Source organism: Ictidomys tridecemlineatus, chromosome 13 (assembly GCF_052094955.1).
Source record: "Ictidomys tridecemlineatus isolate mIctTri1 chromosome 13, mIctTri1.hap1, whole genome shotgun sequence".
NCBI lineage: Eukaryota > Metazoa > Chordata > Mammalia > Rodentia > Sciuridae > Ictidomys > Ictidomys tridecemlineatus.
This window is the reverse complement of record NC_135489.1, coordinates 60,896,560-60,922,582: the sequence shown is the minus strand read 5'-3', so window position 1 is coordinate 60,922,582 and position 26,023 is coordinate 60,896,560. Positions and strand designations below refer to the sequence as shown.

At 38.8% G+C, this 26,023-nt stretch overlaps 1 long non-coding RNA gene and 2 pseudogenes across 2 annotated transcripts; all 3 read right to left on the bottom strand.

The window, feature by feature from the left end:
• Positions 1–1,635: 1,635 nt before the first annotated feature.
• LOC144369881 (uncharacterized) lies at positions 1,636–7,261 on the bottom strand. Of its 2 annotated transcripts, none has more exons than XR_013429716.1 (2): positions 3,291–7,261; positions 1,636–2,649 (listed from the first exon to the last, which is right to left on the bottom strand). It is a non-coding gene; the product is annotated as an uncharacterized LOC144369881 (long non-coding RNA). The 2 variants fall into 2 exon arrangements; XR_013429717.1 differs by having other exon boundaries at positions 3,300–7,261.
• Positions 7,262–10,634: 3,373 nt separating this feature from the next.
• LOC144369880 (NGFI-A-binding protein 1 pseudogene) lies at positions 10,635–14,971 on the bottom strand (annotated as a pseudogene).
• A 9,597-nt stretch (positions 14,972–24,568) lies between these two features.
• Positions 24,569–25,746, bottom strand: LOC101974623 (tRNA (adenine(58)-N(1))-methyltransferase non-catalytic subunit TRM6 pseudogene; annotated as a pseudogene).
• Between the last annotated feature and the right edge of the window lie 277 nt (positions 25,747–26,023).

Here is a 26,023-nt window from a genome sequence, read left to right as displayed (position 1 = left end):
TTTAGGGCCTAAAGGACTACATAACAAACTACACAGAGTCCCAGGTCATTAGACAACCAGAGAGTCAGTGGGAATATTTACTGGGCAGTTCGGGTATTGTCCTAACAGAGGATTTTAACAATACGTGGTCCTTCACTTTTTAACTCATTGTAAAGCTTAGAAACTTTACAATGCCCAGTCTTTTACACTTTAACTCAGGCTTTGCAGTTTAGAAACAGCTTAGAAATTTTACCCTTACAATAGCTAAATATTATTAAGCTTAGCTAAGTAGAACAGCTCAAGGCAGAACACTAAATGAAAGTTAAAAGTGCTTACTGCTGTTTAGGATTAATGATTATTTTTGTCTGATTAGGCTTACTCAAAAATGAAACTGTATGTCCTTGAATAACAACTTCTGTGCTTCCTGCCTTGTAACCACAAAGTATTGTAATCATTCCAAAAAGAACAGTATATATGATTCAAGACATAAGTAAAGATTCAGATTCAGCACCTTCATTTTTCTGTCTGTGTTGTTTCTCAGCTATTCCTCCCCAATTCCTTGTCATCCAGTCATCCTCTGAGACCCCATGCTGAGGCTGGCCCCAGGCACTGAAGGCCATATCAAAAGGTGAAGATTGAATTTTCCTTTGTAAATGACAAAGAAAAAGAGCTTAGGAATTAGATGCAGAGAGAACAAGTCTTAGAGGTGACCTTGAGAACTGGTTTGCAGGCATGTCTTGGTCAATCTTGACTTCTACCTTTTAGAGAAACTCTTTTTTGATATATCCCTCACCTCCTCAAAATAAAATGTGCTGTCCCAGAAGCTATATTTTCTTGAATTAAGTTTGGATACAAGGGGGCTGGGATTATAGCTCAATAGTAGAAAGCAAGTGGGTTTGATTCTCAGGACCACATAAAAATAAATAAATAAAATAAAGGTGTCATGTCCATCTACAACTAATAAATAAAAAAATAAAGTTTGGATACAGGGTAATGAGAAGTAAAAAGTCAGTAAGAAATGCCATAGACTATTATTGCCATAAAAAGCAATAATGGAAGACAACATAAGGTCATTACACATAGGATCTTTCATTAAGAGTACATCTAGGGGCTGGGGCTTGTAGCTCCGTGGTAAAGAACATGCCTTGTGCATGTGAGGTACTGGGTTAATTCCTCAGCAACACATAAAAATAAATAAAGATATTGTACCAATTACAACTAAAAACAAAAATAACAACAAAACATCTAGCCAGGGACTGTAGAGGGCATATGAGACACTGTCTTCAATCATCAGTACCACATAATAAATAAATAAATAAATAAATAAATAAATGTATTAAAAAAATACATCTAGTCAGGTGCAGTGGTGCATACCTGTAATCCCAGCAGTTCAAGAGGCTGAGGCAAGAGGAACAAGAATTCAAAGCCAGCTTCAGGAAAAGCAAGGCACTAAGCAACTCAGTAAAACTCTGTCTCAAAATAAAATACAAAATAAGGCTGAGGATGTGGCTCAGTGCTCAAGCACCCTTCAGTTTAATCCTTGGTACTAAAAAAAAAAAAAAAGTACTTCTAAATTTTTGACTCAGTGATGCTAATATAATTGTTGGGGTGCAGCGGAGCGTCGGAGGGGAGAAACCACACAAGAGACTCACTTCATGCAATCGCAGGGGGGAAGTTTATTGAGGATCCTGTTCCAGCGCGCTGGGACTCTGTGCTCACTCAAGAAGGGAGAGCAGCCCAGAGCCCAGAGCGGAGGTCAGGTGGAGCTTAAGTACACTTTTTGGAGAGGGTGGGGGGCTTTGCATACATCAGAACAAATCATCATGAGGCGCGGGAAAATTGAACAACAACCCTGAGTCAGGATTAGTGCATACATTGGCGGGAACAATTAGGGCAGAGATGATTGGTCATTTCTAAGTGGGGTACACATTTAAACTGATTGGTTCTGGGGCCTAGATGCGTACGTGCCATGCTACCTAGAGCCCTTAGCTATTAATCAACCAGGGAATCAATGGAGACATTTACTAGGCAGTTCCCTCATTGTTCTAACAACTTTACAGGGATTACAAGTTCCGGGGATAGCAGAGGAATTGTAACAATAGACTTGTATGATTGTAACAATTGTCTTTTACTTTTTAACCCAATCCCTGCACTTTGGAAACTTTAGGATGCCTGGTCTTTTACACTTTAACTCAGGCTCTGCGGCTTAGAATCAGCTTGGAAATTTTACCTTTACATTCCCCACTCTTTTTTTCTGACTACTTTTAATCTTAAAAGTACTGAATTAAAATTATTGGAAGGTCTCATTTTCCATTTCCACCAGTGGAGCATATTGCTGCCTGACTACCATGAGTTGTCCTGCGTTTCCTGGAATCAATTTCAGCATGGCCTCCATTTTAGATTTCACTCGGTATTAGATCCCGATTTGTCTAGCTACACTGACTACCTAACTTTAAATCTGGCTTCATTCCCCCCTCTAATTTGGGAACTCTTTACTGCTGTGAGGAAGGGGGACGAAGAGAATCTTTCTGGCTTCTTCAGGCTGAAAAGGGACGGCGTGGGGCAAGCAGTTCGGAGTCCCCCCTAAAAGTATCGGGTCTATCGAGTGATCCATGATAAAAGTCCAATTGAGGAGTAATAGGCTGGAGGGCCATTTGAGTGATGGTTGGTCTACAAGAGAAACAAGAATTCATTAGTACTGGAACCATATTGATGCAGCAATGAATGCCATAGCACAGGAATATGCCAATGAGTATGATGGCAAAGACAAAGACTAATAATGTTTTCCACCAGGAAGTACCAAGAACCAGGAGCTAAGATATTGTTTCCACGACAAAGTTGCTGAGGACATGGCTTCACATTGCCAGAAATATCAGGAATGTAAATACAACAACCAACATCTAGGGTTACAGATATCTTTTTCCTTAAGATATAGTCTAATAATTTAATGCCATCTGATTCTGCAAAATCCTTTTACTAGTATGACCTCTGTGTCTAATAGAGAAATCTTTAATTTTACTACTTAGGGCTGGGTATCCATATTAGCAAACATCAAGCCTACCTGCCTTGGCTAGAAATAAAGGCCTTAGACTAAAACTACTCTAGCAGTCCCTTTGACAGTTATCAGGCATTTCTGTCTAAGAATCTTTTTTTGTAGCCTCCAGTTTACTTATTTTTGGAAGTTACATTTAACTATTATTATCATTTAAAATGTCCAGGAACAGCTGTGCTTTGGCTTTGACTGTCTTTGCTAAGTGTTTAAGATGAAGCAAGTCAAACTGACTTTGTTTCCACCTGTTTATAACAGTCACCTGAATTACCCTGGGGAGTCCTCGGGAACTTCACAGCAGCTTCTCAGTTCTGCTAGTGCCATTTGCGCTAGGATGGGTCCAGGCCTTGCTTGACCATGTGGCTTCCCTCAGAAGCATCAGGGATGTCTCCCTTTTTAATGACCCTCCTCTTTACAGCAAATGCACTGATTGGCTTTCTGTCCTCCACTGGTCTCATTAATCTCCCTGATCAGGAGGTTATGTGGCCTAGAGTTGCAGAGCCCTTTGGAAAAGTTCCCTATTCCCTGATTCAGACTGACTCAAAGGGCAAAAGCCAAGTTTTTAATTTTAAAACTTAATCTTAAACATCCAGCAAATAAGTCAACAGCCTTATATTAAGGGCACTAAACCTCAATGTCTATCTCTCTATCCTGTAGGTGATAACTCCCCATCCTAAGTTAACCCAGGTTGTGAGCTCTTAAAGCAGTACCTCTTTAAAACATTAACAGGCAATCCTTAGACCATCTAAAAGCAAACTACAAAACAAAACTAACTAGGATAAAAACATATTTAGTTTATGTAATAGCTACCTTGAATTTTGGCAGAGTTATACATTATAATCCCCTGTTTGAGGTCCTGGCAATCGTGACAAAAACCAGCTTTTGAACACAACCTTAAATGCACTGAAATCTGGTCTATTTCTTTCATAGTCACTTTTACATGTAGTGAGATGGGACATAGAGTTTTATCTCAAGTAAGGCAGGGCTCTTTATAAATCTTAAATACTATAGTTCTGAAGCTGATCTTTGCATCATTTTACAAAGCCTACATAAACTGTTGCTCAAGTTTACATGGACATTAGCTACCACAACATAATATCACACCTAAAACATGAATTAAGGGAAGGCTGAAAGCTTTTAACCTCTTGTAGGAAAGTAGCAAAGTACTTCTGTGTTTTACAATAAAACCTTTACCCAGATTAGGCTCTCATTGACTTAAAAATACATTTAAATTATATCTCAGTGTAGAAAGTAACATAGAACTTTACATATCTTACTGATAACAAGTCCAGTTATAGAACACAAATGATAAATAAATTTCCAACATGTTTTTTTTTTTTTTTGGAGCCTAAAATTACCATACAACTTTAGGACACCAGCTTGTAAAACTTCTACCCTACAGACCTGTACACCTGGAAGACACGAACACACCAGTAACATCACAATTACACTGATGATCCCACGCCAACCAAGTTTGGCTTCCAAAGAAATGACTAAGGGGGAGATGGCAGGGCTTGGATAAATGGCAGGCAACCCGTCTACTGGCAAGTTTTTTTCAGATATCATCACCAGCACCTAAAGAAGATCAGAGCAAATAAAAACAGAATGAAGATAAAAATTAGAGCAAAGATCAATTTCTGGCAGAAGTTCCATGTTGGGGGGCTGACAGAAAAGAGACCAAGGACCATGAGGAAGCTTAAAAGGACATAAAGACTCATGAATCCAGGATGGCAGATTAAGAGGTTCTCTGAACTTGTTGTTTCCCATGTCTGTCCCATGTCTGCCGCATTCCATCGTGCCTGGTAGTGAGCTTCAGCACTGAGTGAATTGTTCTCTTGAAGATGCTGGGGGTCCATCAGTTGTCAGAGACTGGTAGTGTCTAAGCAGAAGCTGGTTGGAAGTTTAATTTGAGACTTTCTGCAATCGGATTTGAAGGAACTTCATTATTCAGAGCAAGAGAGCACAAGAAAGTATTGAAAAATAACAGTTGTTGTTTAACCATAGTTGTGTAACTTACTCAAAAACTTATACACATAACCAATTTACATAAACCTCCTTTATCCCTTACTTAAACCCTCTTGATTACTTAGTCACATAGACTCTCCTATCTAGATACAAATTTTTTTTTATTAGATCCATACCTAGAACCTTTTAGTTTTTCCTTTTAATCTATTAACCTCCTTTTGTTCACATTTTGAAACAATACTTGCCAACCTTTGAATTTAAGCAGAGTTAACATTTTATTAGGGCCTTTTTTTGAACACCTAGAGAAACTTATAAGTTTAATTTTAAGGACATCTTTACTTTTATCTGTTTACCCAATCTAAATTGAACCATTTGAATCACGTGAATTAAAGATATTTGGATCTATTTTTAATATTTTTTATGAGCGCTCCTCATCTGTCAATTGTCATATCACTGCAGGATATATGGACATACACACATACAGACATACCAACATACAACACATAACAGGAGTGTGCACACATAACAATGATAAAGGCCTCGTAGAATCTAAGAATCTAAGAAAAAACAAGAGTCCTAAAAAAAAGATGACTGGCCAGTAGTTAGTAAATACCATACAATTTACTTCTTGGTTTGGTCTAGTTTGAGTTCAGGTAAAAAGACACTTTTACTCTCTCTTTTTTTTTTTTTTTCTTGTGTTTCCTGGGAACAGCAGATTAAGAGTGGGCTTCATGTCTGGAAAGCCCCACCTGACTCCTTGGAAGAATGAGTTCATTTGCTCTCTATCCTGGAGCTACCAGTGTAGAATCAAAAAAGGTTAGCTGAGCAGGAAGAAAAGCAATTTTCTAAGTCATCCTTGAGTTACAGATCCAGTCATTTTTCAACCGCTGTTTCCACGTTTGAATGCTCATCTCATTCCTTAATAAAATTTCCTGAGGTGGATTGAAGAATCAGAAATCTTTCTCTACAACACAAATGCAAATTTTTGATCCTGAGTATCACTTGTGTAACTGAGAGAACAAAGTAGAATGGGACGACCTAGGGTGCCGCAGTCTGGCTGCGCACAAAATAACCTAGCCACCACACAGCCTTGTAGGTTCAAACAGCAAGCCTTTATTCCCGAACTCTCGTGGCTCTCAACACTAGGGCCACTGATTTTTTTTTCTGATTGTTTTTAGCTTGAAACTCTGCAGAATTCAAAAGTATAAAAGGAAATGAACATGAAATTTTTCTGGCTGAATCAGGTGAAGTCTGTGTCATCCAGGCCCATTCCATGACCACAAGGCAAACTGCATGGGTCATTTGACTCTGGGAATCATCCTGAAAAATCACTGACTGAGGAAAAATATTGAGAAAAAATATAAAGGATGACAGGGAGAGGTAGAAGACAATCTATGCACAGTCCCTCTGTTAGTCAGCTTTATGTTACTAAGCAAATACTCAAGGCAATTCAACTTACCATGATCAAAATTTTCTTTTATCTGGGTGTGGTGGTGCACAGAACCAGAACAGGACCAGGTCACCATTCAACAATGGCGACCACTCCTAGGGCCTTAGGTTTCCGGCTTCTTCTTCCTATCTAAGAGAAGGGGCCCACCAAAAGAGCCCACCAAAGGGCCATCACCAGCCCAGGAGCCCAATAAAAAACTAACAACAGGTATGCCAGTCATAACCACACGCACTTCCCACAGGGGATGATTTAAGTCCTTAAAACCACACTGCTGCTGTTGCAGATGCTTCCATCTCTACTGTAGCATATGCTGAATAAACTGATCTCTGGACGACCTGGTGTGCTCCCTCACTGAGTGGTTAGGGTCTTTGGGGGGGTCTTTCACATACCTGTAATCCCAGTAATTTGGGAGGCTGAGGCTGGAGGATCATGAGTTCAAAGCCAGCCTCAGCAATTTAGCAAGGCCCTAAGCAACTTAGTGAGACCCTGTCTCAAAATAAAATTTAAAAATGGCTGGGGGTGTGACTCAGTGGTTAAGCACCCCTGGGTTCAATCCCCTGTACCAAAAAAAAAAAAGTTTCCTTTGTCTCATAGTGCCATAGGTTCCTGTCCATAATCCATTGACATCATTGTTTTGGACTGTGATGAGTTAGCACATACTGATGGGAGCAGGTGGTGAAATAAAACAGGTCCCTCATGACCTGGAAATGAAAACAGAGAGAAAGGGGCTGGGATTGTGGCTCAATGGTAGAGGATTTGCCAAGTACTGTGAAGCACCATATAAAAATAACTTAAATAAAATAAAGATATTGTGTTCATTTACATCTAAAACCAACAAAAGAGAGAGAGAGAGAGAGAGAGAGAGAGAGAGAGAGAGAGAGAAGAAGAAGAAGAAGAAGAAGAAGGAGGAGGAGGAGGAGGAGGAGGAGGAGGAGGAGGAGGAGGAGGAGGAGGAGGAGGAGAAGGAGGAGGATGACAACGACACCAGGGTCCTATAATCTTTTTCAGTGCACACTCCAAATATCTAAAGACTTCTCAAAAGGCCCCACCTTTTTAAGATTACACCACTTTCCAAATATGTCAACTTGGGGACCAAGCTTTTAACATATGGGCCTTTGAAGGGGCCTTTTAGGTTTCAAATTGTAGCAGTCCCCAAAATGTTATTTGTTTTATGTAAATAGATTGGGCATTGTGCCCACTTAACTCTCACACAAATTTCTTAGCTAATTGTGTGTGTGTGTGTGTGTGTGTGTGTGTGAGATTTATTTCTTACCTTTATTCTGATAATTATCTGGTAACATTCTCCTTGCTTAACATTTTCTAGCCCACAGAGAAGAACATCTATGATTTCAATGTTATATGAAACCCTCTTTAGTTCAATTCTTTTCTAGCTTTCTTCCTTCCAACCACTGTTGTCCTACTCCTCCCACATGCCTCTGGCCCACAAGTCCATGAGGTAGTTCATATTTCAGGCATCCAAGCTCCCTGGTTGTCTTCACACACCAAGACTTGGAAATGATCAAGTAATGTTTAATAGATAAGTTTTAATAGAAGCAATGTGTGCATGCAGGCAAACGAGTCTCAAATTGCTTTGAAGATGCACCCCTTAGAGAATTCTCTCAAAACTATCTTTAGGACTGGATCAAGATGGTGGAAGTGAGGGAGGCTGCAGGTTTCAACTCCATAGTGTGGAACCAAAGCAGTGATAGAATCACATAATGGAGAGGTGGATGAGAGAGGGAATGCACTGATTCAAAATACTGAGCTATCAGAGGATTTTAGACACTGGAACACAAAACAGAAAAGTATTTGTTACCCCAGAAGCAGCACCTGCAGCATCAGGGCAGGACTAAGGAGAGGGCTACAACATGGAGAAAGAAGGAGAGGCAAAGCTGACAAGCTTACTTCAGAAAAAGCAGTAGAAGAGAGAGAAAAACAGAATTAAACTGGTGCAGGAATTACAGAGACACATGTTGAGCAAGAAGTGTTCTATTCTCTGAATTTGCCAGTAAAGAGAAGCAGGCAGCCCATTTGTAGAGACTATACCTGAACTTAGAGCTTGGGAAAGGCTTTCAACATAGAGATCACAACAAATATTATCATAGGGAACACCTTTAAAATGAGCTAGCTGAGCAACCTATGTAGTGGGATCACTATCTATGAGATGAAGACACCTGAACCCCTCCTCTCCTTCTGGCTTCTGCATTGAGTGAGGTGGAACAGAACAGAGTACATGACACTTTCAGGGAGTGCAGCACCTAGGGTGTGCTGCATGTCTCTGCCCTAGGCCACCACTTTTTGCTTCTGCCAGTGGTTGCAACCCATAGAAAGTGGCAAGTACTTTTGCTGTTGGACACAACCACATACCCAACCTTTCTTCACCAACTCATGTCCTCATTGCCAGGTTGTCCCATGCCTCTGCCTCTGCCCCAGGCCACCGCTTTTTGCTTTTGTCAGGAGTTGCAGCCTCTAGAAAGCAGCAGGTACCTCTGCTCTTGGCCACTACTACACACCCAGCCTTTCTTCAGCAACCCATGCCCCAGTTGCCAGGCTGTCCCATTCCTCTGCCACTGCACCCCATGCAATGAAACTCTATTGCTGTTTAGATAACCCCAAGTGTATGCCACATTTCTATAGGCAGGTCCACAAGCCAGGCAGTGAGAGACCTGTCCACTCTGTCACAATTAGGGGCCATTTCTTCTGACTTTCCAGAGAGCTAGTCAATCTCAGGCATGCTGAGGAAGTACAGAACCCAGTTAGGTTCACTCCAGAAGTGGAAGGACTGAGGTCTGTGACCATAGATGTCATGACTTGAATTCTGTGCAGTTTTCAAAGGAAAAAGATGAGCTGAAGGGGGAATAAACTAAACATACAGCTCCTTGTTCCATCATGGGGACAGCTGGTATTATTACTACCTCTGTACCCAGAGAAACTTGAAGAACAAGCTAAGGAGACATGGGCATTTACTACACCCCCCCAAAATAGAGAAGAGAGAAAAACACTTGACAGAAATCAAATCTGGAAAGCCCAGTAAGAAACCTTTCCATCTCAAATAGCTTGTCTTGGAATAATGTTGTACTCCCTCATGTTCATTTTTTATTGTCTCCTGTATTTGATAGGTTCTTCCCCCAATTATTTGATATTGCATACATTAATCCAAATACATGTATTTTATAAAATGTTTTAATTTCTATTTTAAAATTTTTTAACATTCTCTCCCCACCCCATACAGGGGATTGAACCCACAGTCTTATTCATGCTAGGCAAGCACTTAACCACTGAATTATATCCCTTGCCATCTTATGTTCCTCCTCCTCCAGTTTCTTCTGTCATTATCTGCTTCTGCCCCACCCGCCAACCCTTGTTTTTGTTTTTTTAATGGCAGGTCAAATTTCCTGAAACCAAAAAGACACATATATTTTGATAGTCTTCTAAAGCCCAGTTGAATTCAAATATTAAAGTAACACACAAACAAGCTAAAAAAAAAATTCAATATTGTTCCAAGACACTTACTAAATCTCCATGACAAGATGAAAACAAGAAAAATTAGGATGACAAGTAGAACCACTCCCTGGTTCTTCCTCTCTTCTACTAGCTGCTGCATTACAGCCTTTCTCCCTCCCCGTTTTTATTCATTTATTTTTACTTCCTCCTGCTTCTTTTTCTTTTAAGCCCTACATACTTTACTAGCAATACTAGATACAAACAAAAATTAGAAATTAGGCAAGAGATAGAAATAAATGGGATACAATTAGAAATGGAAAAATTCAGATTATTCCTATGTGCAGATAATATGATCTTATGCTTAGAAAACCCTAACATTTCCACAAGAAGACTTATAGATCCAATAAAAAAGAAATTCAGCAAAGTAACAGAACATAAAATCAACATGCAAAACTTTTTCTGTACATGAATAGTAAAATCAGCTGAGAAAAAACTCAGGAAAACAATTCCCATCACAATAGTTTTAAATAAACCTAGGAATAAGCATAACCAAGAAAGTGAAAGACCTCTACAATAAAAATTATAAAACAGAAAAGAAAGAAATAAGACACTAGATGAAGATCTCCCGTGTTTATGGATAGTCAGAATTAACATAATTAAAATGGCCACAATACCAAATGTGATCTACAGATTTAATGTAATACCTATCAAAATACCAATGACATTCTTTACAGAACTAAAAAAAAAAAAAAAAAGTCCTAAAACTCATATGGAAGAACAAAACTCTCAGAATACTTATAACAATACTGAGCAAAAAGAGCAATGCTAGAGGCATCACAGTACCTGATTTCAAATTATACTACAGAGTCAGAGTAACTAAAATTGCATAGTACTGCCATAAAAACAGACACATTGAGGAAAGGAACAGAAGAGAAGACACAGAGGCAATTGCACATGGCTATAGACATTTGGCTCTTGACAAAACTAACATAAATATACACTGGAGAATATAAAGTGTATTTAACAAGTGGTCCTGGAAATATTGCATATCCATACATAGAAGAAAACTAGATCCAGATATATTAGCCTTCAAAATTGACTGAAGGCCAAAATACTAGATCCAAACTCTGCAACTATTGGAAGAAATAATTGGGGAAACACTTCAACATACAGGCATAGGCAAAGATTTCTTGAATAGAACACCAATCGCTCAGGAAATATGATAAAGAATCAATAAATCAACTAACATCAAATTTAAAGGCTTCTGTGCAACAAAGGAAACAATTAGTAGAGTGAAAAGATAACCTATAGAATGGCAGAAAATCTTTGCCTGCCACTCTTCAGAAAACAAATATCCCAAATGAATAAAGATTTTTTTTTCAATGCTCCCTTGGACTATCTTGGCTGTAATATTGAGATAACCAATCAACCTTGTTCAGTGAAAATACCCCTAACATAATTAAAAAAAAAACAACTAGTTATAACATCCAATTCATATATACAATTCAAATAAAAATAATATATGTATAATATATATTATACATATTATTTTAATACATTAATGTTTACAAAATAAAACCTGTTTTCTATTGAAATTTTTGTGCTTCTTCATCACTAAGCTTGAAAGAGCAGAAAAGTATGATTAAGGACTCTTATGGATTTAAAGATGCAGTTTGTGAGTTCATGAAAGATAGATAAATAATAGTTGGGAGATTATTGCACCTTTAAAAATGGTTGCTTATTAAAATTTATAAACTTGAACTGTAAGACACAATTTAAAAAAAAGACCACAAAATTTCTCAAAATATATTAGAATACAGGAAATGTTTCATGAAACTACTGAGATACTAACCAGTGCTATGGCTAATATTAAAAACTGAAAATTCTATTTAAATTGTACTCACATTAGTTCTACACGCAGTGAATAATAAAATAATCAACCTCAAGTTAGCAAAGAAGTTGCAGGGTCCATAAAAAAGTTTCTTTGGCTGGCAAAATACCAGGGTACATGTAAAGCATTTAGGAAGGAAAAAAAGTCTTTTAATAGTATAAAAGTTGTTTACTGGTTTTTTCTACCATAAAGCTCTTCTACAAATCAAAATGAAAAAAGCAATTATATATATGACAGTGATCAGAGACTATAGGGCAGACATTTCATCTAACATTTGGCTGACAAATTTTAGTATAACAGATTATGACAATATTTGTTACACAGTTATGATTTAAAGCAGAACTAAAAACAGAAAAACATATACTCCATGTCCATATTCTCTTCTCAGCAATATCTGGGTTTAGATGAATGTGTAATAAGTATATAAACTGTCAAATATCTTCTCTTTAATCAGCAGAAAAAATGGATATTGGCCGATATTGGATTTTCCTTTTTGTTTTTTAAATACCCACTATGGATTCAAATGTGAAATCCTTACAAGTATGCCAATATATCATTAACATTTAATAATGTGTATGAACACGCAGTCTACTAATAGGGAAATTAAAAATATACTTTTAAGTTAAAATGAATTTTACAAAAAAAAAAAACTGCATTCAAAAATCTGAAAGGTGACCACAAATAAAATTGTAAAATAAATAATAAAGCTGTCAACTTAACTTCCATAGAAATATGCCTGCAAATATGGATCAGTGACTCCACTCTTGTGATAGTTGGGTGGGAAGACATTCTCCAGTGAGAGCCACCTAGTCTGACTCTTATACATGGAGAAGAATTTCTGAATACAAAATCTAACAATCTATTATAGCCTTTGTTAAGTCACCGTCTTTATCACATTTAGGGGTAATGTACTACATCTTAATCTACTTAACACATTCTGAAATACCAATGTTTAAATCAAAGATTTTACACATTAGTCCACTTGTTTTAAGATCTGTCCAAGAAATAGCTTCCTATATTTGTTATGTCTTAAACAGCAATTCTGTAATCCAATCTGAGTCAACTAGGTAAGAGAGATTTTCTACTTTATTGCTCTCTTTTTAACTTTTCCCTAATTAATTGTGTAAATGTGCACTCATTAAAACAGCAAAAAGGTTACTGAATAAATGCTATACATTTCCTGGTAAAATTAGTTTCATTAAGTATTAAATACACACTATTTTCTTTGGCTTAAATTGAGAATTTGCTTTTAATTTTTCTATAATCATTGCAACCTTGCCAATAACTATATTACTTAAGCTTTCTATTTTAAGACCGTAAAGATTTTAAACTCTGATAATAATATTTACACTAAATACACTTAAAGCAGACAATAAAATTTCAAATAAAACAAACTATATCCAAATCTATTAGGACCAAACAGGTCTCAACATCTAGATTTTACTTTATAAATTACACAAATACATTGTACATTCTGAAATAATGAATGCTTACAATATTAACTTGTAACCTTTCCACATAAAATAACTTACACAGGAATGTGAATGGATCAATATTTGTGATATAAATTGCAACTCTAAATTCTTTTATTTTGTGGCTGTTGTTTTTTCTTCCCAGTTTCCACAGACTGATGCTGGAGTTCTTATGCTTTGGCTATGAAATCTGAGCTTAATGAGGCAACATTGGCTCTTAAGCCTTATTTCTATGATGGAGCATTATCCTTAAATCTGATGCCATTTCCAGAGAACAGTAGGAGAATCAGAGCTATCTTGAATCTTCAGGTTCTGTTTTGTTGAATTTCTTTTCCAAAGTAGAAGTTGAGTGAGGATAGTCTTTTAAAATCCCAAGGCTCTCTGAGGAGTGGGACTTGGCCTCACTTGAGTAAAGTCTACTCAGCTACCCATTCACCACAAAATGATGGGGCTGTCTGTTCTGCAAATTAGGCATTTGGATATTCAAAGGTCTCTTTCCTTGTCCATCTGAGTTATCAGAAGGCAAGCCATCAAGACTGCTCTTTTGAGCTCTGCCTGGTAAAGCCCTGTAGACAGTTTTCTCTCAGCATGCTGCAGTCTCTCATAGCATAGCCAGCTTGGGCACAGAGGAGCTCTATCTGCTTTGCCATCACCTTTTCAGACTGCTGTGAACTAAGGGCTGCTTGTTCTTCACTCTTGGCTCTAGCCTGCTGAAAGATGTGTGCATAGAATCCTGGAAATCTGGAAACACATCCTCTATTTTAATTCTCTTTAGGGATAATTCATCTCTTTCACCACATGTTGACTTGATGTATCTGTAAGTATATTCATAAGTGACTTCTCGAGAAATATGCCTAGCCAGAGCAAAAAGTTCATCTCTTCTTGTAAGCTGGGCATTATCTTTCACATAGAATTGGGCAGCTGCTTCGTTAACAGTGAGCTCATGAAGTGTGAGATGTTTCCCATCCTTTTTATTTGAATCAAATCTGCCATACATTGCACTGTATTTTCGAATTTCCTCCTCTTTTTGTGGATCATCATTACTCATTTCAAAAACGTGACAATTTTGGCCAACTTCTTGTTGGTTTTTAGCAGCTCTTTCCCTTCATTCAAGTCACTTTTTGTCAGTGTGGGGGCCATTCGCTCCACACACTCAGCCACAGAGAAGGCAGCAGCAGCATCCAGTGCCTCACTGCTTTCCTTGGAGAAAGCTGGAGAGCCACGGTCTGCTGGGGTCAGACTGTGTTCCCTCTCAGTAGCATGGTGGCCTTGCCAGAGTCTGTTGTGCTAAACTCCCATCACATCTGACTTCCCTTGTCCCAAGCTCTGCACACAAGTAGTGACAACACATTTGGGAATTTTTAAATGAGGTTCCTTTCATTACTACTTCAGGATATTCCCAGCCAATTTGGTGATCCCTCTGGTACTTTGTAGATAGGTATACTACTGACAGGAAGGGAAGTCAGTGGCTGATTGAAAAGGCCATGGTTTGTAATCCAGTCTCTCAAAGCCTTCTATAGTCTTCTAACATAAAGGGGCTTGCTAGCCATGCCAAGGAGTGCCAGTGATTTCCAAAAATTCCTCTTCTCCAGCTTTACAGAGTTGCTGGACATCATAGCCACCTTGTTGGATAAAGGCATCAAAAAAGCAGATTGCCTTTCTGCAGTATTCTATATAGCTGCAACTCTCCCAGGGTCCTGGACGGGTAAGGCTGCAGCCATTACTGTGGATGGGCTTAACTTGGCCCGCAGCAGCAGTCTTGGCGCACTCTCCCCGGAGGACAACTCAGCCCCAACTCCACAGAGGCGGTCCCCAGCTCTCCCTCAGGCTGCTGCAGTGGCCTAGACGCCCCGCTCCCGTCTTGGGGGGGGGGCGGAGGGAAGGTGATGGGCGCGGTCTCCCCCGCGCACGGCTGGCTCCTGCACGCTGCTGCCCACCCGCCTGCCCAGACGGCGCTCCTTCTGCTGCGGTGGCGGTGGCGGCGGCAGCTGCGGCAGCGGCGGCACCTCCTCCGCCCTCCCCGTGCGCGCTGCACCTTCCGGTCCCCCACCCACCTCCGTCCGAGCCTGCACCCCCAGCGCGCCCTCGGGTTGGGAGATTCCGTTCTTGCTACTTTGGCGGCTCAGGCTCCGGGCTCAGGTCCTCTAGCGGCCAAGTGACTCAGATACAGGCAGTGGGCCGCCTCGGACAGGGGAGAGGGTGACGCCCAGGGGCTTGGCCTCTTCCTACCGCCCCCATCCCTGAATAAAGAAATTTTTAAAAACTCAACATTAAAAAATAGCCCAGCCTATACATGTACAAATGAACTGAATAGGCACTTATTAAAAAGAAATATGCATAGAAGTCTAACTTCTTTAACAATCAGGAAAATGCTAATCAAAACTACACTGAGATTCCTTCTCACTCCTTTTAGTGTGGCAAGCATGAAAAATACAAATAACAAAAAAAGTTGGTGAAGATGTGGGGAAAAGAAACACATACACACAGTTGGTGAAAATTTAAATTATTTTAATCACTGTAGAAATCAGTATGGGGTGTCCCCAAAAGGCTAAAAGTAGAACTACTGTATGATCAAGTTCTATCATTCCTTGGAATTTATCCAGAAGAATTAAAGTGAGTATACTTTAAAAACAAATGCATACAAATAAAATGTTTGCCACAGCACAATTCACTAGTCAAGTTATGGAGTCCGCCTAGGTGGCTATCAACAGATGAATGGATAAAGACAATGATATATATATATATATATATATATATATATATATATATATATATATATATATTACACAATGGAGTATTATTTAGTCATAAAGAACAAAATTCTACAATTTTAGGGGAAACTGATGAAACTGAAGAATATAATTTTGAGTTAAGTAAGTCATACTGTGAGAAAATATTGTATGTTTTCTCTCTTATGTAAGCTAGAGGGGTGTGTGGAGGTGACACCATAAAAGTAGAAGAGAGACCTAGATAGTATAGGAAGAGGATCGGGGAGGAAGGATGAGGGAGACATTGAGAAGTGAATTTAATCAAATTGTTTGCATAGATACCTAATTAAACTCATCATTTTGTAAAATACATGCCAATGGGGGGGGCTCTCTCCAAGAGTTAAAAAAAATTTTCTCCAGAAAACACAAAAAATAAAAAAAAATAGTGCAAATAAAATTGAGGTAATTAAAGAGTTCCTGCTTCCCACTGTGGCTCCCTTAAATTAGGTGACCTTGAACCAGGTTGAGAAGCAGGACAAATCAGGTTGGGAAGAATGCTAGAGATTATAAAATGGAGGGCTGGACACATGCACTGAGGCATTTAGAAGGGCTCTGGTAGATGGTGTGGAACATTGCAGTGTGAACCAGGGGAATAAGCCCATCAAACCATACATTATGCAAAAGTTTGTCTGCTTTAGCAATGCTTAGGATGTACTGGGATGAATTGATTACTGCAGAAGTCTAATTGAAAGGTAGAGGTGGGACACACAGTAGGAGTGCAAAGGAAGAAAGGGACTTGAAAATGAAGAATTGGAACAAAAAAAAAGAAATAAAACAGGGAATCACAGGGAAATAAAAGGGAGACTAACAGAATAAAGGAAAAGGATAGAGAAGGAGGAGAAGAAGAGGGCATGAGGAAGTATTTGGTAACAAAGTCTACCAAATTATGATATATCCATGTATGAATATACCACGATGAATCTAGTTTATATATTTATTATAATATACTACTACTGCTACTACTACTTCCACCACTACTAATGATGATGATAGAAAGAAAATCAGGGCAGTAGAGCAAGTAGATCAGGGGAAGAAGAAGGGGAGGGAAAGGGAAGGTATAGAGGAATGAGACTGATCAAATTATGATATGTGCATATATGAATATTGCATAATAAATCCCATTATTATGCATAGTTATCATGTACCTATAAAAAGAATAATTTTTTTTTAAAAAAAGGATTTACAGGGAAGTGGATAAAGGAAAAACTAAATGGATGCAATCATTGAAAATCACCCGAAGAAGTCCCAAAATTTTAGAGACTAAGAAAATAGCAAAAATAAGCAAGGTGCATCAGTTGATTGGAGAGAAAAAAGATGAGCTCCAGGGCAAAACACATCTTCAGTGTTCTGTGGGTTTGCCACCACCAAAAAGTGAGGCCCCAGTAAGACCTAGATTGAAGGGCTTGCCTGGGGCTTGAAATCTCTTTTATATCATAGAGGTAACCTACCTTGGGGTTTCCTTCCCTGCTGGGGACAAAGTGTTCTCTTGTCATTCACACTTGAACAGTTGCAAGAGCCTTGGCACCAAAGCCCTCTTGGAGGGTGAGGGTGGGTATGGTGCAGATAGGGCAATAGTTTGAGAGAATATTGTCTCTCCTGCAACTGTCACCCATGAAATCAGCACCTGGCTAGCACCCTGCTCTGCTCTCCATTGTCTTTAGAACCATGTGTCCTCAAGTGGTCTATTTGATGTGCTGTTATTGCCCCCTGCTTTAGTCAGCTCAGGCTGCTGCAACAAATACCATAGCCTGGGTAGCTGAAGCAACAGATATTTCAACATTTCTCACCTTTCTAGAGGATGGAAGTGTAAGATCAGAGCACCAGCATGACTGGGTTCTGGTGAAGACTGTCATCTGGATTGTAGACCCAAGATTTTCTCAAATAGTAGAGAGAAAGAGAGGGGAAGTAGATTTTTTCCTTCATGAGGACTAAGCTCATTCATGAGAGTTCTACCTTTGTGGCCAGATTACCTACACAGAGTCTCAAATTCCTAACGCTATGACTTTGGGAATTAGGCCTTCAACATATAAATGTTGGAGGGGAGACATAAGCATTTAATCCATGGCACCCCACCTACTGGAAATAGAAGTAGATCATCTCATAAACAAGGGGCTGATGAATGGATAACACTCAAAATTATGAAAGTTCATGTTTCAATTTGTACTTGGCTCAGTTTCTCCTGACCAGTGCCTTGAAAGCAAGGATGCAAGTCAAGACTTGGACAATGACTGGAGTGACTGATGTACACTGCATACACTCAGCACCAAGGAGCAGCAAGCACACAGGTAGAAGGATGCTAGCAGCAGGCTTTGAAAGGAAACTGTTTCAAGCTCACAGAAAGCACCTCTCTCTCTAAAGGTGTGTCTGGGATGTGTTTCCAGGATCTTTCTGTGTGTTGCATTAGATGACTCCCAGTTTGTTCTTATAGCTATTGATTTTATTTCTAATATATTTAGCTACATTTTATTGAAATATTATTATTTAGTTAAATTTATCAGTTTTGAAAATGCCCTCAATATGTTGGAGTATTGGGGCTACTTTTTCATCTAGTATATGCAGGTTTTGTGGAGTAATCCAAGATCCATGATCGACTTTGAGTTGAGTTTTGACATAGGGGTTGTAATGATAATGGTTACCTAGGTTACTTTTCAGGCTTGTGAAGACTATTTTTGTTGAAAACAAGGATTGTTTCTCTGGGCCTGTGCAGATGTGCAATGGGAAGTGGGGTGGGGGCTATTGATGTCAGGAAGCCAAACCTCCATCCTCAGATCATGCTAATGAGTACATTTTTTGAACCTGCATCTCAGGAAGAGCCATGATGATTGATTGACCAATGAAATACATGCATTACTTGGCCTTCACCCATGCCTTAAATACCCTGCTTCTTTATCCCATAAATATCTCCAAGCCTTATCCTCCAGGAGGCAGATGTGAGACTTAGATCTCCCATCTTCATACTTGGCTACCTCATGGATTAAACTCTTGCTCTTTTACAAAACTTGTTTCAGTGACTGGCACAATGCATGGGGGACAAAAAGACCCTGGCTTGGGAACACATGGTAAGAGGTTACCACTAGCTGCCTAAAGTTTTGTGTGCAGCATCCCCAGGGACAACTTTCAGTGCCCTTTGGCATTTAACATTCACTTCTGTAACTTCCTACATAAACAAAAATCCATTGCTAAAGTGTGTCGCTCTGTTTTTTTTTTTTTTTTTCATGTACACTCCTGAACAAGTTGTAAAAAAGAGAAGCCAGAGAGGCACAATGACATCTTGAAGATCTGTGTTGACCTGGTGCTTTCAGTTCTTAGGTATTGAAAGTTCCACATTCACAAATTATAAGATCATTCTGCTAATTTCTCACATTAGAAATAAAATTAGAATTGCACAGCAAGCCTATGGACAATCTGAAGTTACAGTAGCCCAGTTATGAGTAAATAAGATGTGCCAAGGAGCTTTTTGATTTTGTCATGTGAAGTCCTCACATTTATGATATGTTGTTCAGAGATCTGATCACCCTTAATGAAAGCATCATTGTGCATCTTCCAGAGTTCCCCTGAGTTACTTCAATAGATAAGGTTTCAGGTTGCTACCCAGGAGTTCACAACAGCATAGTGATATGTATCTCCATGGCAATTAGGAGTCTGTCCAGAAAGGCAGGAGGTACCTGATACCCACTTCTGAGAGATTTCTGTCACTGTTCCTAAGGAAGTTAGTAAATCACTATTTTTTTCCAGAAATTAAATGTAGTGTAGGATGATGGCAGGAAATTCAAGGGTGAGACCCTCGGAAATAATGCCAATAGAAATGAATTATCCAACAATTGGCTCAGTCAGCCAGTGATTCTGGGGAAGAAATTCCATTGATGAAAAAACATTTTCCTTACAGATACTATGACAGGTTACTTCACTGCAATTTTTAAGTGTGCTGTAAGAGCCTTGGGAGAGAAGAGACACATGTGGATTCCCTGCCTTTAGGTTAAGTCCAGACAAACTCCCTCAGCACACAGCCAAGAGCCAAGGACCAACATGAGGAGCTGACACACCAGGACGTCTCCTCTTATCATACAGTTCCACCAAGGCAGGAGACTGTCCTGTGCATCCAAATACCATCTTGCAATGAAGAAGGAATAGCACTAAGAATTCTGAGCATTCCTAGAAAGTACAGCCATCCGAAAGAGGCAGCTGAGTCCAGCAGAGCCCAGATTCTGAGGGTAATTCTATAATTTGGCATAATTGGCAGGCAAAAATCACACCTAGGACTGCCACTCTGAAGGATGCTGACAACACTGGAAACAAACATGGCAGGTTCATTCTGTTTGTCTCATCTGGTAACTTAGGCTTTATGGAGAATATGGAGGCTCTGAAGCTAGAGAAGGAGAGGGAAAGATCCTGAGCAGGTGAGTATTTACCTTCTGTGTGCTGCTCCAGGACAGGTTCTGTCCAAATTTGTGGTTTCAGAGCTTTTCCTCCCAGGTACTGCTATCTAGCATTTCATAAAAACTGACTAAATAAAGCTATGTAGTTGCCAAGAAGGGCTCTGTGCACTAGCACATGGACATATTTAACACACATGCTTTTAGCTTTGGCCTGTCCATAGTACTTCACACCAACAACAGTGTATCTGCAGAGTTTAAAAAAAAAAAATTTTTTTTTCCTCAGGAAAAAAAATGGTAGCTTAAAAAGAGAACATCTCTTGTCCCTCATAGGTCTAAAACTTTTAGGGAGAACTAATAAACAGAATTAAGAATCTGATGTGCAAAGGCAAAAATGTCCCTGTATTTCATTCACCTTTATAGAAAATTGGTTTGCCAGTAAGTTCGTTTATTAGGTGGGTCTCTTTACTGTGATTTGAATTGACCTACTCTATGGAACACAGGCCAATCCCATAAGGCTTCTGCCTATGCATAACAATGGGAATACAAAAATACCCCCTAAGTCTATGAAAAAAAAATGTGAGGGAAAGATTTGCATCAAATATTTATGATGTTATATGCTGATTTATAGAAGTTTAGATATTTTAAATTATTCATTTCAAGTTTTTAAAAACACTTCATGAATTAAAAGTCAGTGAATTTAGCCAGGCATTGTGGAGCAGCTTGGGAAACTATGGCAGGAGGATCATGAGTTCAAAGTCAGCTTCAGCAAAAGTGAGGCACTAAGCAACTCAGTGAGACCCTGTCTATAAATAAAATACAAAATAGGGCTGTGGATGGGGCTGTGTGGTTGAGTGCAATTCTAGTGACAAAAAAAAAAAAAGACAGTAAATGTTATATAATATACTATTTGGGAAATTTCAGAGTTCAAAAAGCCAGAGTCCCATGTTGTAAGAAGCCATGTGATAATTTAAGGACAAATTTAAACATTTTTTCCCAATTTAATCACTTTTATTGATTTATCTTGATGATACCCATAATAAATTTTAAAGAATTGAGTTGTAGATGGACAGAATGCCTTTATTTATTTATTTATTTATTTTTATGTGGTGCTGAGGATCGAACCCAGTGCCTCATGCACACTAGGCAAGCGCTGTGCCACTGAGTTATACAGCCCCAACCCCCAAAATATAAATTTATACTACTAACTATGAAAGTGAGAAATAAGTATTTAAAAATATTTTTAGTTATAGATGGATACAATGTATTTTGTTTGTTTATTTTTATGTGGTGCTGAGGATTGAACCCAGTGCCTCACTTGTGCGAAGCAGGTGCTCTGCCACTGAGCCACAGCCCCAGCCCCGAGAAATAAGTATCTTTTTAAAAAAAAATATTTATTTTTTAGTTGTAGTTGGACACAATACCTTTATTTTATTCATATATTACTATGTGGTGCTGAGGACCGAACCCAGGGTCTCACAGGCTGGGAGGTGAGCACTCTACCTCTGAGCCACAACCCCAGCCTGAGAAATAAATATCTTAATGCTAAAAATAATTATGGTATTGGAAGTATTAGGCAAATTATTTCCTGGTTCCACCAACAGATGAGCACAGTCCATGATCTGAGGAAATGTACTCAATCAATATCTCAGTACTAGATAGGCTGAGAATTTTGAGGAAAGATAAAAAAAAAAAAAACAATCCAATCAATTCCATTCATCTCTGTCTATATTATGTAATAAATAATACTGTATTCTAAATGCTGCTATTGATACATTTGCAGTCAAAAGAGTTGACAGAACTGGGCGCAGTGGAACTTGCCTATAATCCCAGTGGCTCCGAAGGTTGAAGTAGGAGGATCCTGAGTTCAAAGCCAGCCCAGTGAGACCCTGTCTCTAAATAAAGTACAAAATAGGGTTGGGGATGTGGCCCAGTGGTCAAGTGCCCCTGAGTTCAATCACTGGTACCTACCCTCCACCCACCAAAAGTTAACAATTTCCACTGTCTCCAATGGTATTTCTCACACAGGTGAGCACTTTTGGCTTTAGAGCCCATGATTTTGGCATCTGAGTTATGAAGAAAGCAGTCCCTGTCTGGAAATGTGTATTTGTGCAATCATTTGGGGGGAGTCTGAAAGAAAAAAACCTCAGTATGATTCTTCTAGTAAATTTCATCACCTCTGCCAAGACCATGACTCTCTTCGCCAAGCCTGCACTCTTAGGCTCTGATGGGATGAGAAGGTGGCACTGAGGGCTGGAAGGCAGCAGCACCAGGAATGCTTGAGCCAGCTTGATCCAGGGTCCCTAGAGCAACAATAACTGCAGAACAAGGTACTCCCTGCACAAGCAAAATGTAGAATGAAAGGCTCACATGGCTACTTTTGAAGATAGTTTTCTGGGTATTGGCTTTTTTTTACTTTTGTCTGGGTAAATGTGGAGTACAAAGTTTCTTAAGGAGGGTTTTTTTTTTAATTTTTTTTTTTATCAGAGATTGAATGCAGAAGCACTTAACCGATCTGTCATATCCCCAGTCCATTACTGAATTTTTATTTTGAGACAGGGTCTTGCTAAATGGCTTAAGTCCCTACTAAGTTGCTGAGGCTGGCTTTGCACTCTTGATCCTTCTGCCTTAGCCTTCAGAGCCACAGGACCAGAGACAAGTGCCACCATGCCTAGCTTAAGGTGATTATCAAGAAGAAAATAATTGAAGACTAATATCATAGAATTTTCTTATTTAGAATGCACAGATTTCAGCAGTCTTCTTTTGTATGAGATTTATTTTTTAATTTTAGGAAATATCAATTTAATTTTGATGGAAGCAAAGTAAACAGTCAAATCCAATTTTTTAGAAAGTTATATTTATATATAATGACATCAATTTTCTTTTTTTTTCATAGAAGGAAATACTTTTATTCTTTAAAAACAACTGTTTTAAGAAAAAGGAATCAAAATTGTACTTGTTGGTAATCACACTGGCCATTATCAGAATAGCCCATGCTGTTAGGAAAAAAAATTTTTCTGTGATTCCTCATTGGATGATAACCATCTATACTATGACAATGTGAACAATACACAAGAGCATATTCTAGTAAGCAAGACTGATTCTCAAATGGATAAGAGCTGTGGCTTGCTCAGAACACTTTTATTTGCTGCAACAGATGATTAAATAATTTGATTCTAATTTTTCAGAGTTTATAAAGGTTAACCACCTAGTCCTGGCAGAGCTTTTCAGACCAGTATTTAATAATCACCAGAAAAAGGCACTTTTAAAAAACATTTGACAAGGAGCAACATCAACGCAATGAGAACTGGTCTAAGTCCTGCACAAAATTTTATCATATTTCAAATAAATAATATGTTCTCAGTCTTTGTGTGTATTAATATAGGTAGTACATTCTCTGTGTGTATATATGTGTTTACACCAACACCTATACACCCATATACGTGTGTGCATGTGTTTATATATGTATATACAATCATCTATACATACATATATATACGTGTGTGCACAAGTGTGCATATATACACGTATGCATGTTGTATATCATTAAGTCTCTGGGGAAAACAATTGTTTCTTTAATTAAATATCATACAAAAATTCTAGTCACTTTATTTCAAACAGGGAATAAAAGGATTGGCAAATTAACACCAAAAAAGTACCTACTAAACCTTTCTAATATTACCACCCCCCCACCCCCGCCAAAAAAAAAGACAGTAAAATGAATACTTCGAACTTTCTCAGGTTGACAACTATTAGAATAATAAAACCTAGCATTTAAAAAATGGGGACCAGAGTGGATATTTTTGGTACTATAAATCTCATATACTCACACATTCATATTGCTTATGTTAAAGAGAATGGAATAAGCAGAGGAAATTTCTTCCACAAATTCCTTCCCTTCAGTACCCATCAAGTTTTAGTTATATTGTGTTATTCCACTTAGCTTAAAATGCAAACAAGGTCTTGTATAAATACATTTTCAGTATTCTGAAATTCTCAAGATATTTGCCGAGTATTTAGAATTACTCAGAGGATTTTTGTTAAATAAACAAAATTGTCTCATTAATCCACTACTGCATACTTGAGTTGTAGTTTGGACAGAGTAAACACATCTGTGTCAGAAGTGGACAAAGGCTATTCCTTCTTCCCAGAAGGCGTATACAGCCATGTTCTTATTCTCAGAATATGAAAAAGAACAGTTAACTGCAGAATGCCTGAGAACAAAAATCAAAGCCACTTGAAGAATTAAGAGCCAGATTCTGGACATTTCTGCCTTTTAGCTGCTGGTTCTTCAGTCTTGTGTGATTCTAAAGTGCTCACGCTGGACTTGAGGCTGGTGTCTGCTCGAAGATTGTCCAAGACAACAGTGAAGCCTGACAGAAGGTACCCCCTGCCTCCACTCATCAGCAGCTTGGGATGACTTCGATCTGGCAAAACCTGATAATTTCTGAGCCAGGTTTCAGACAGCCTGAGGTTGATGACTCCTCCCCCCTCACAAAGTTTTATGTAGCATTCCAACAAAGGCTCTTTATACTGACAGTAGACCACAAATGGCCTTGAAGGGGCCACAAAGTCCAACAAAGACAGGAGCAATGGAGTGGGATGAAAACGACTGGCTACAATTAAACCATCTGCGTTCCTTTCACTCAGTAGAGCAGCAGCATCTAAGTGTCTCTTCCTCTGCTCTTCTTGTCTCCTTTGCTTTTCCTGAATATAATCTTTTTTGCTTCCTCTATCTTTAGGCTCCTTATATTCTGGATCTTGAGGAACAACTTCCATTGATTCTTGTTCTGGGTGATTGCTCTCTGGGGCCTCTGCCATGCTGTCTTCATTGTCTGGTTTAGAAGCCTGCTTTTCCTCAAGTGCACCATTACTTTCTTCAACTGATGCACTGTCTTTTGGCTCTGCGTATAATATCTCAGCAGAAAATGTTCCATTTAGGAGACTATCCACTTTGTTGAGGGGGAAATTCATAAAGACCACTGAGAAAAGATTTGGGAAATCCAAAACACGCTGTTGCTACCCGAACAGGTCCGTCTCCAGGGTAGAGCTGAATAATGGAGCCAAAACCTCCCATTCGTTCCATCATTGCACCCAGCACCAAGCCTGAACATGTTTCCATTACAATCATTTTATTGCCAGCATGGATATTTCCCAATGTCAGCATCTGGGCTAGTGTATCATATCTCATATGGTTAATTTTTCCAGGTTCTCTTGCATAATACATAATTGAAAGAATACTGGTTGATGGCTTCAAAATAGTTATGACAGCTTCATATTTCTTTTTCTTCTTTTTTATATATTTATCTTGAGCAAATTCTGTCTTGTCTCGGAATGTTGTACTATTTTCAATTAACTGCTAGGCGAGCACTCTATTGCTGAGCCACATCTCCATCCCCAAACATGCAATTTTTTATTGTGTTAGTTGGCTTTCCAACACTATAACAAATACCTGAGATAATCAACCTATGAAGAGAAAAAGTTTTATTTGGCTCACGATTTTGGAGTCCATGATCAGTGAGTCCCATTGCTTTGGGCCTATGGCAAGGAGCATGTGGTGGAGCAAAAGCAATTATAACAGAGAAAGAGGAATAGGTCAGGTTCCCACAATCCATTTTGGGGACCCAAACCT